Source organism: Monodon monoceros, unplaced genomic scaffold (genome assembly GCF_005190385.1).
Source record: "Monodon monoceros isolate NGI ecotype Baffin Bay Population unplaced genomic scaffold, NGI_Narwhal_1 Super_Scaffold_19, whole genome shotgun sequence".
NCBI classification, from domain to species: Eukaryota; Metazoa; Chordata; class Mammalia; order Artiodactyla; family Monodontidae; genus Monodon; species Monodon monoceros.
The window spans coordinates 70,863,822-70,872,759 of record NW_021703775.1 but is presented as its reverse complement, the minus strand read 5'-3'; the positions used below and the strand labels follow the sequence as shown (position 1 = coordinate 70,872,759).

Genomic DNA, 8,938 nt, shown 5'->3' with positions numbered 1-8,938 from the left:
AAATCTGACGCCAGTTACGGTACCTTAGTAAACAAGAAGGCTGATCACAGGGTGTTGACAGGTAGCCAGCCGCTGTCCCCACATGTACAGGAAGGCAGTTCCCGTGGGCTGCTAGCTCCTGTCTTCACGAGCTGGGGGGTATCCTCCGTAGTGTGCAAAACAGATATCACAAGGCATGTCTGTAAGCGACAGTCACGTCCACACAAAGTCTGCCCAGTGTGGGGCCGCCGCTGGTCCTGGCTTTTCGCGCCCAGCGTGGCTGGGCCGCTGGCTACTTGGACTGGGCCTCCTGCAGGAGTGGCAGCCTGGCGGCCGGGGGCCTGTCGGACCAGGCAGGAAGCTCGTGCTGCAGTGGGGTCCTCCAGGGGTAGAACGTGTAGCTGATGTCATAGCTCAGGAGGCAGCTCAGGGATGCCACGTAGATGTCGGCAAATCACAACAGGCGCCGCAGGAAGTACGTGGGGTTCTGGTCTATGCGGAACAAGCTTCCAAACTGGGCGCTGAAGGAAACTTTGGTCATTTCTCTCAACTCCTTCCTCTCCTTTTTGCACTCCTGCAAAACCAGCTGTGACTCCGCATCTCTGTGAACTTGCATCTGCTCCAATAACCCAGTCAAGATCTGTAGCCAGGTAATTGTTTGAATGTACTTTTCCATGTTCATGATTCTGAGCTCAGATCTCAATTCCAGGATAATTGCACCCGTTCACCAGCCATGCTTTAGGGTCAAGTCCACCAGGTCACTGTATACATGGTCACCAAAATACAACACTTTGGATCCCCTCCATCCAGTAAACTTCAAAAGTTCCTCTAAATTGCCCTGCTTATAAATCTGGCCTTTCTGCAACGTGTAGATTTTATCCTAGAGTAAGACGCCTTTCACATTCACCTTTTGGAAGGGACTCCACTTATCACTAAAGAAGTCTGGCTTCTCCGCCTGTACGATGACCACATCAAACAGGTCCCTCCAGTCTTTTTCAACAATATACCTCATCCCTTCGTCCACAAAGCTACTGGGGCTATTGGTGATGAGAAACATCTTCTTGCCATGATCAGCCAGTTTGGCCAACACTGCACGGGTCTGCTCAGGGTAGCAGATGTACCCTGCTCTGTACATGATTCCTTTGGTGTGCACCTCCCGAATTGAATCCTTGACGTCTTTGTACAGGTGCACAGGCTCATAGTCGATGTTGTTCTTCAGAAAGTACTCATTCACACAGGACAGCAGGGTCATCTCGGGCAGAGAGAAGGTGTCCATGAACATGGACGTGATGTCACGGTGTTTCCGTGGGAACTCTCATAAAAGTTGCTCATCTGTTCCAAAGGCACGTGGGAGCCCTGGTACATTTCAATGACTTCCTCATCAGGGACCACGCTTAGGCCTCTGTAGACAGTTCCCAGCTGGATGTAATGAAAAGCACTGATCTTCATCAAGACCGACCACTGCACGTCATAATGCAGTCCACTGATTGCGAAGTTTGGGTCATACTCATACTTCCTGATTTCCATGGGATACCTGTGTTCGTTGATGAGAAGGTCCCGAGCGGCATTAAATATCAGTGTGTGGAGGTGCTTAGAATAAAACACCAAGGTGTAACCATAATCTTTCAAGCCGTAGATTTCAATGTCCAACAGGCTCATCTCATTGTTTGAGAAGATGGCATCTGCATTCAGCAAGTTGCTCATAACTGAAGTAACCAATTCTGTGCTCCTCTTTGCCTCCCGGTAGCGCTCCCAAAGGTAGCGCTTCATGTCTGGGGCGGTCCCAGGTGCCCTGCATAAGGGCCCCGTGCGGGTCCCTCGTGTGATCACCCCGAGCCACAGTCTGGCAGCCGCCCCGCAGGGCCACCACCGCCCTTGCACTGGCCCCACGAGCCACCCGCCGCCAACTGCCGCCGCCCCACCGCAAGTGGCGCCTCAGGCTATTTGCCTTTGTTGAGTAAAGATTTTCCAGTTTACATCCTGGAGGCTTGATTATTCAGATTATTTCTGTATAGCTGAATAAATTAGTAAGTAAAGGCCTTTTTGGTTAATTATTTCATTTAGAAAATTATATTAAATAGCTATTTAGCTCACTTATTGCTCTATTTCATTCTTATGTTATCGTTAACATGTACTTTTCAAAGTTGTACATGGACTCTAACCAATCAGATGTTAGATTCAGTTTCACTTTCAAAGAGTAACTGGACATTTCAACTGCTAATTTAAGTTTACTGTCAAATAGGAGACACTTTGGACAATTTATGTTTTTTTATTGTTTGGCATATTTGTTCTTTTGACATCAACTAGTTATCATGTCTTTTGATTTCAACTAGATTTTATGTATTTGTATTCCTTTTTAAATGTAGCATAATTTACGTATGACATTGACCATTCTGATGTGCAATTCTATGAGCTTAACACATCAGGTTACAAATAATGTAACAGCTACCAGGGTCAAGATTTAGAACTGTCCCATCTCCTTCAAAAAATGTCCTTATGCCCCTTGGCGATCAAGCTCTCCCTCTATTTTCAGCCCCTGGCAACTACTGATCCGTTTTTGCCTTTTCCAGATTATCATGTAAACAGAATCATAGAGTATGCAACCTTTTGAGTCTGGCTTCTTTCGTTTGGCAGAATGCAGTTAAGATCCATCCAGGGTGTTACATGCTTCAGTACTTTTCACTGCAGACTAGTGTTCCTTTACATGGATGTGCCACCGTTTGTTTATCCACTTATTAAAGTGCATTTTGAGTTGTTTTCAGTTTAGAGAAATGGTGAACTAAGCTGCTATAGACATCCAGGCACAGGCCTTTCTGTGATCGTGTTTTCATTTCTCTTGGGTAAATATCTAGGAGTGGCATTTCTGGGTTGTTCAGTGACTTATAAAAAATTGCTAAAAATGGTTGTACATTTTGCATTCCCACCAGCAAGATGTGAGAATTCCAGTCACTTAACATGCTTATCACCTCTTGATATTGTCTGATATTTTTATTTTAGCCTTTGTATTAGGTGTGTAGCAGTGTCTCGTTGTGATTTTAATTTGCATTTTTCTGATGACTAATGAAGATGAGCGACTTCTCCTGGGCTTATTTGTCATCCCTGTGTTTTGGTGAAGTGTCTTCAAATATTCTTCCATGTTTAATTGGTTGGATGTTTTCCTATTATTGAATTTGCAGAGCAATTTACATATTTTGGATACAAGTCCTTTCTGTTTTGCCAATATCTCCTCTTAGCCCATGGCTTGTCTTTTCATTTTCTTAACAGTATCGTTTGCAAAACAGAAGTTTTTCATTGTGAAGAATTCCAATTTATATTCCTTTTAAACAGTGTGTGTGTGGTTTTTTCCTATCTCTTTTTGCTCCTTGTACCACCATCAGTGATCATTGTACAACAGATTTGTTTTGGTCTATTTCACAAAGCACACACAGTTGCCGCTTCATCTGCTTAACATCAAGGGAACAAGTATGAGGACATGGGATGAGCATTGAACTGAGAGTCAAGATGCCTAGATTCCTGTTTTGTCAGTGGTTTGCTATCAACTGTGAGCTAATTATTTAAATTCTTTAGGCTTCCATTTCTTCATCTCACATTAGAAATAAAACCCAACTTACCCATTTCAGGAATGGTGAGGATATAGTGAGATAAAAGATGCAAAAGTACGTGCAAAGTGCTGGAAGGATGCTACATGCATTATATTTTCCTCTTCCAAGAGCCTCGCATCAACTTTGACAGTCACACTGGACCCACGTTACAAAGGTACCTCTATAACTACAAATATAAGGCTCTAATATACTTTGTGTACACAGTACTTCCCTCTTTCACTCTAGAATATCCTTTGGTAACTTCAAATTTTCTTTTCATGCTCTTATATCCATTTTAAAAATTCTATATATTTAATACTGGATAATCTTCAGATTTCATTTCAGAAACTTGTAATTTTTATTTTTTTCAAAAAGAAATGCTCTAACCAGCAATAGAATTGAGTAAGATTCCTTCCCTTGGACATTTGGCAGAAACATCTTCTTTCATGAAATAGTGGTGTTATTCAACAATGGAGCATGATTTTTTTTCTTCTCTCTCTCAAGGGAGGAAACTGAAGTATAGCAGAAGATTAAACATTCTCTAGGATATGTACAGTCCCTTTTCCAGTAAAAATAGGTAAAGAAAAGGATATTTCTGTGGACAGGAATATTTGTGTTTAGGAAGTTTAGCTGTAAGGTTCTAAAAATTCAAACTGTCTAGGAAAGGGATAAATTTTTCTAAAAGGTTTAGTCTATATAACCATAGGGAGTTAATAATTTGTTACTTTCATGAAGTATTTAAAATCTTTATTTAACATTTTGAATTTAAAAAATTAAAAAGGCTTCTTTATCAGTTATGTAGCTAATTTTGGTAAAATTGCTGTTAGTCTATTTTGGGAAATAGGTAAATCTTACAGTGAATGCGTAATAACCAAATAAGTCAAGTCCAGAATAATTGCTTTAAAACGAAGGTCAAATTATGTCACCACTCTGGTCAATGGCTTTGCCATCTTACTCAGAGTGACAGCCAATTCCAAGGGTCCACTCTCCCCCACCTCCCTGATGTCAGCTCCTGTCACTCTCCCCTCTTGCCTTCCCCACTCCAGTTTACTGGCCTTCTGTTCCTTGTTCATTTCAGCTCTTGTGTTCTCACGGGTGCCCTCTGCCCAGAGTGCTCTTCTCCCAACTATCGCATGGCTCATTCCTGGTCCAGGACCAGCTACATAATTTGTTGGGCCCAGTATAAAATGAAATGTATTTTTTAAAAAAATTATTAAGAATCTTAAGATGGCAACAGCAGAGTATTAAATCAAGTGTGGCTACACAGGTAAGTACACCCACAAAGCCTGCCCTGCCTGGCTCCTTGATTCCTTCATATCTCTGTTTCAAAGTCACCTTGTCTTAGAGAAGTTGTCCTTCTGTTCATTCTATATGAAAGAGTTACCCCTAGCATCCTGGCCCTTTTATTTTATTTTTATTTTATGTATTGATTACTCGATTGTCTACCTTTCCCCAGTGGGATATAAAGTCCTTACATGCTGTATCACCCAGAGCGTAAGACATACCCAGCACATAACACAGTAGCCACTCAAATATTTGTCAACTGAAAGAATAAAGGAGTAAATGAGAAGTGATAAAAATCCAAAGCCATATGAATAAAAAAAATCAAGAGACAGACCAGATTTTAAAACAATAAATATAAAAACTGTATTTGCATGTATGGGGAGAGGCTCAGATTTGGAAATTCAAATTTAGGAAAAAGGAGAATGGACACAGCCTCAGTTCTTACATGAGCTGGTCCTGTGACTTCGGAAAGGTCTCTCAATCCCTCTGAATCCCATGCTGTCACCAGTGCAGTAAGGGGCCTTCCAACACTTCATTCTGTGACTTTATGGAACAGTCTCAAATGTGACAGTATAATATAATAATCTGATTAGTTGAAGATATTTTCTATACATTTGGGTCAAAAAACAAAAACAGGATACTCTTTGGATGACTGGTCTAGCATTTCTCCAGTCTTCTCCTTCAATGTGACGGTCCACTTACGAATATGTATCGTATACAGTATACGTATATACTGTATGATATATTGTGGCCTCACAAAATCATTCTTCCCGAGGGAAAAAGAGCTCTGCTTTGAGGAGTAGCTAGAATTCTTATAAATAGCTTATTACGTATCAGAGTTTGGGTGCCTTGGCCATTTAAACTCTTAAATTGATGACATTCATGTGTTTATTCGAATCCACAGGCTGTCATAGGTTAGTTCTTTAAGAAGAGATGCAAATCTAACTGTGGAGTTCCCCAGGCCCGCACACTTCTCCTCACTCCTTTTTGGGACATTCTGGGGTATCTACTGCTGAATCCATTGTGGAAAACAGAGTCTTCATTTCATATGCCAAGCTCCCTTTTGATATTATTAATTTGAAAAATCATGAAGAAATGTTGTGATCATAAATTTTCCCAGCATAGACGATGTTGAAAAAAAAACCCCACAAAACACTATAATGCCTTCTGGCTCTGTATGTGTCTGTGTTGAAAAACATTTGTTTTCCAAATCTCAGCCTCTATCCTTTTTGGTCAATAGCTGTGCATAGTACTTGCTCTGTAGTTTGTTTTTCATGTCCATTTTGCTTGGGATAATGTCCTATGTCTTTTTTCTTCTTCTGATTCTTTTTCCTCTACTCATTGTGTTTTTTTAGCAAAGAAGCAAACTGATTTCTTCCCCTAGAATCCACATTAATCCTTCCCACTGAAAGATTTCTGATGTGCTTTTATCACTATTTTTAAATAATCCCCATATTCTATCTGATAGGAGAGCAAGATGGACCCCCATCACATAAGAATAGACAGAGGCAAAATGAACTAAAAGTGAAACCCAATACAGACGTTAAGAGCACAGCTATAGCCTTGGTCAATTGAATAAGGAAGGGCTTAGGAGTCCTATAAATCTCAGTACAAGGTTAGAGTAGGGCTTACTACCAGGCTCCACTGATGTTGAAGTCTTGATATCCTCTTGATTATGAATCCTACTTCTAGGGGCAAGGATTATAGTTCCTTATTGGGCAGCCCCAGTTATAACAGTTAGGGAAATCTGAATATAGGAAATTTGCTTCATCATCAGAAAGGCAAGTTAGAGCAGAGCTGAGTGAATTAAAGATAAGTTATAATTGAATGTCTTCTTGCTCAGACAGTAAGGACAAAATAAGAATAAAAAGCACTGTATGTACATATTATTCCCAATTGTGCTACCAGCATGCAAAGAGCATCTGAGAAGCATGAAAATCCAGAACATCCCATGGACATCCCATAAATGAATCTGCAAATATAGATTCAGGGACATCAAGGATGATTTCCTGTCTATGAAAAACACCTCCTTCTCGCCTTCCTAAAGGTTTGGATAAAAGCATAAGAAATCTTCCTACAACAAAAAATTAAAAGATAGATTTGGCCACCTGGGATAGAAGAAAAGACCTCTGTGGTAGGAACTGGAAGATCTGTTTCCAGTCCCAACCATTTCACTAACCAGCTTGAGTAAGTTTCTCGTAGACCCTTTGTACCAACCCTTCTGTCAGCTAAACACCATGAGTGGGACTCACCCAGCTGACATCAGGTGGGACAGAAGAATCACCCAGCTGAGCCCTTCTTAAATGTTTGAAGCACAACACCACCTCAAAATTATACAATTATATATAATTATTATAATTATATATAAAAATAGTTGCTGTTTGAAGCTACTAAATTTTGGAGTAACTTGTTACACAGTAATAGGTAACTGAAACTGAATTTTGTACTGGAAGCAGGTGCTGTTAGAACACAATCCTAAAGCATGTGGCATTGGCTTTGGAGTGGAGACGTGGGTGAAAGGTAGAAGAGCTTGGATGAGACTGTTGGTAAATTGACAAATGACAAAAGGAAAAATGTTTTTGGAGCCTGGAGAAAAGATGTAGTGGTAGAAAGTTCAGCGAAACTGTTGCCTATAGTAATGTAGAAAATAGAAAAACTAATGAACCATTAGATCAGGCTAAAGAGATTTCCAGACAACATCAAAAGTAGCAACTGGTTTATTTTTACTTTATGTGACAAACTGCCATAGAGAATATTTAGATTAAATAAGAAAATGTACAATTTTCAAGCAGATTTTAGAGGAAATACAAGGAAGCCAAGACTTCCTGTTTCCAAAACAAAAATGTTTTCCATTCCCAGCATCTCTGGATGGTAAAATAATCTCAAAGTAAGAAACGGTCTCAGGGTAAAGATCTTAAGGTTGTTGCTATAAGACCTTTGTTGAGACTCAGAAAGATTTAAGGGTGTGCATAGTAGGACTGATAAAAATCTTAAGGAAATGCCTAGTGGATTCTCTTTGGTAGGAAAGGAGCCTTTAAGAATCTAAGGGTTGAATGTTGTAAAATTTTTTATCTAGATAAAAAGGTGTCAAGAATCTTGAAGGCTTTGTCCCATAGCACCCTGTGTCACAACAAGCCAGAGCAGAGCTTACCTGGAAGGTAATTGTGAGTATGATTTTGATCTAATGGAAATTAACCCCAAAAAGAGTCCTGCAAACACACAAAGAGAGTTTTAAGAGAATTGTACTATAGAAGCAGTTAGCTGAATGGACACAGTCCAGAATGAAAAGAGACCTTTGTACCCACAAAGGAAGCAGACTGAGAAAACTACCTAGCCAAGCACAGGTCATTTGTTATATAAAAGAAAAGATGACTCGGAGGGTAAAACCAAGAGCCCAAAGAAGAGAGAAAGGAACCAGGGAGAATCATACCCAGGGAGGAAGACTGGGTCTAATCAAGGAAGTGGCCACAAGTACACAGTTCTATTTTATACGTAGTTGGATTTCTGAATTGGTCTAGACCGGTGACTGCTATGTGCCTCCTATTCTCACCTATTTGGATGAGAATGTCTGTTATATTTATCCTCTTCCTGTATCACCACTGTCTGTTGGCTGTGAAGGGGCAGATAACTCATCTCTTTATTCGACATATTCAACTTCTAGACTTACTTACATAACAATATTCTGAACCTCAGCTTGAGCCTGAAGCTAGAATTGGGTGAGAATTTTGAAGGGCTTGGGAGATGTAAATGCATTTGCATGTGGAAGAAATATTAATGGTCTGTGGCCAAAAGGTGGACTGTGATAGGTGAAAGGTGGTCACAATTTATTTGATACTCCTACCCTGGAAGGCTGGAGTCTCATATTCTTCCCTTCTAATCTGAGCTGGCCTCCTTGACTTGTTTGATAGAATGCAGCAGAATTGACATTCTGGGAATTTTGAGACTAAATCATATAAAGTCTTTAATTTTTCATCTATGTGGCCTCTTGGGACACTTTCTGGGAACCAGGAACCACCATGCTGGAGAGGACACATGTAGGCAACAAGATGACGTCTCCACTTAGCACAGTCCTCCAGCTCAGACATAGCATGGAG

At 40.5% G+C, this 8,938-nt stretch overlaps 1 pseudogene; it reads right to left on the bottom strand.

The window, feature by feature from the left end:
• Positions 1-271: 271 nt before the first annotated feature.
• On the bottom strand, positions 272-1,870 carry LOC114901080 (annotated as a pseudogene).
• Positions 1,871-8,938: the final 7,068 nt, after the last annotated feature.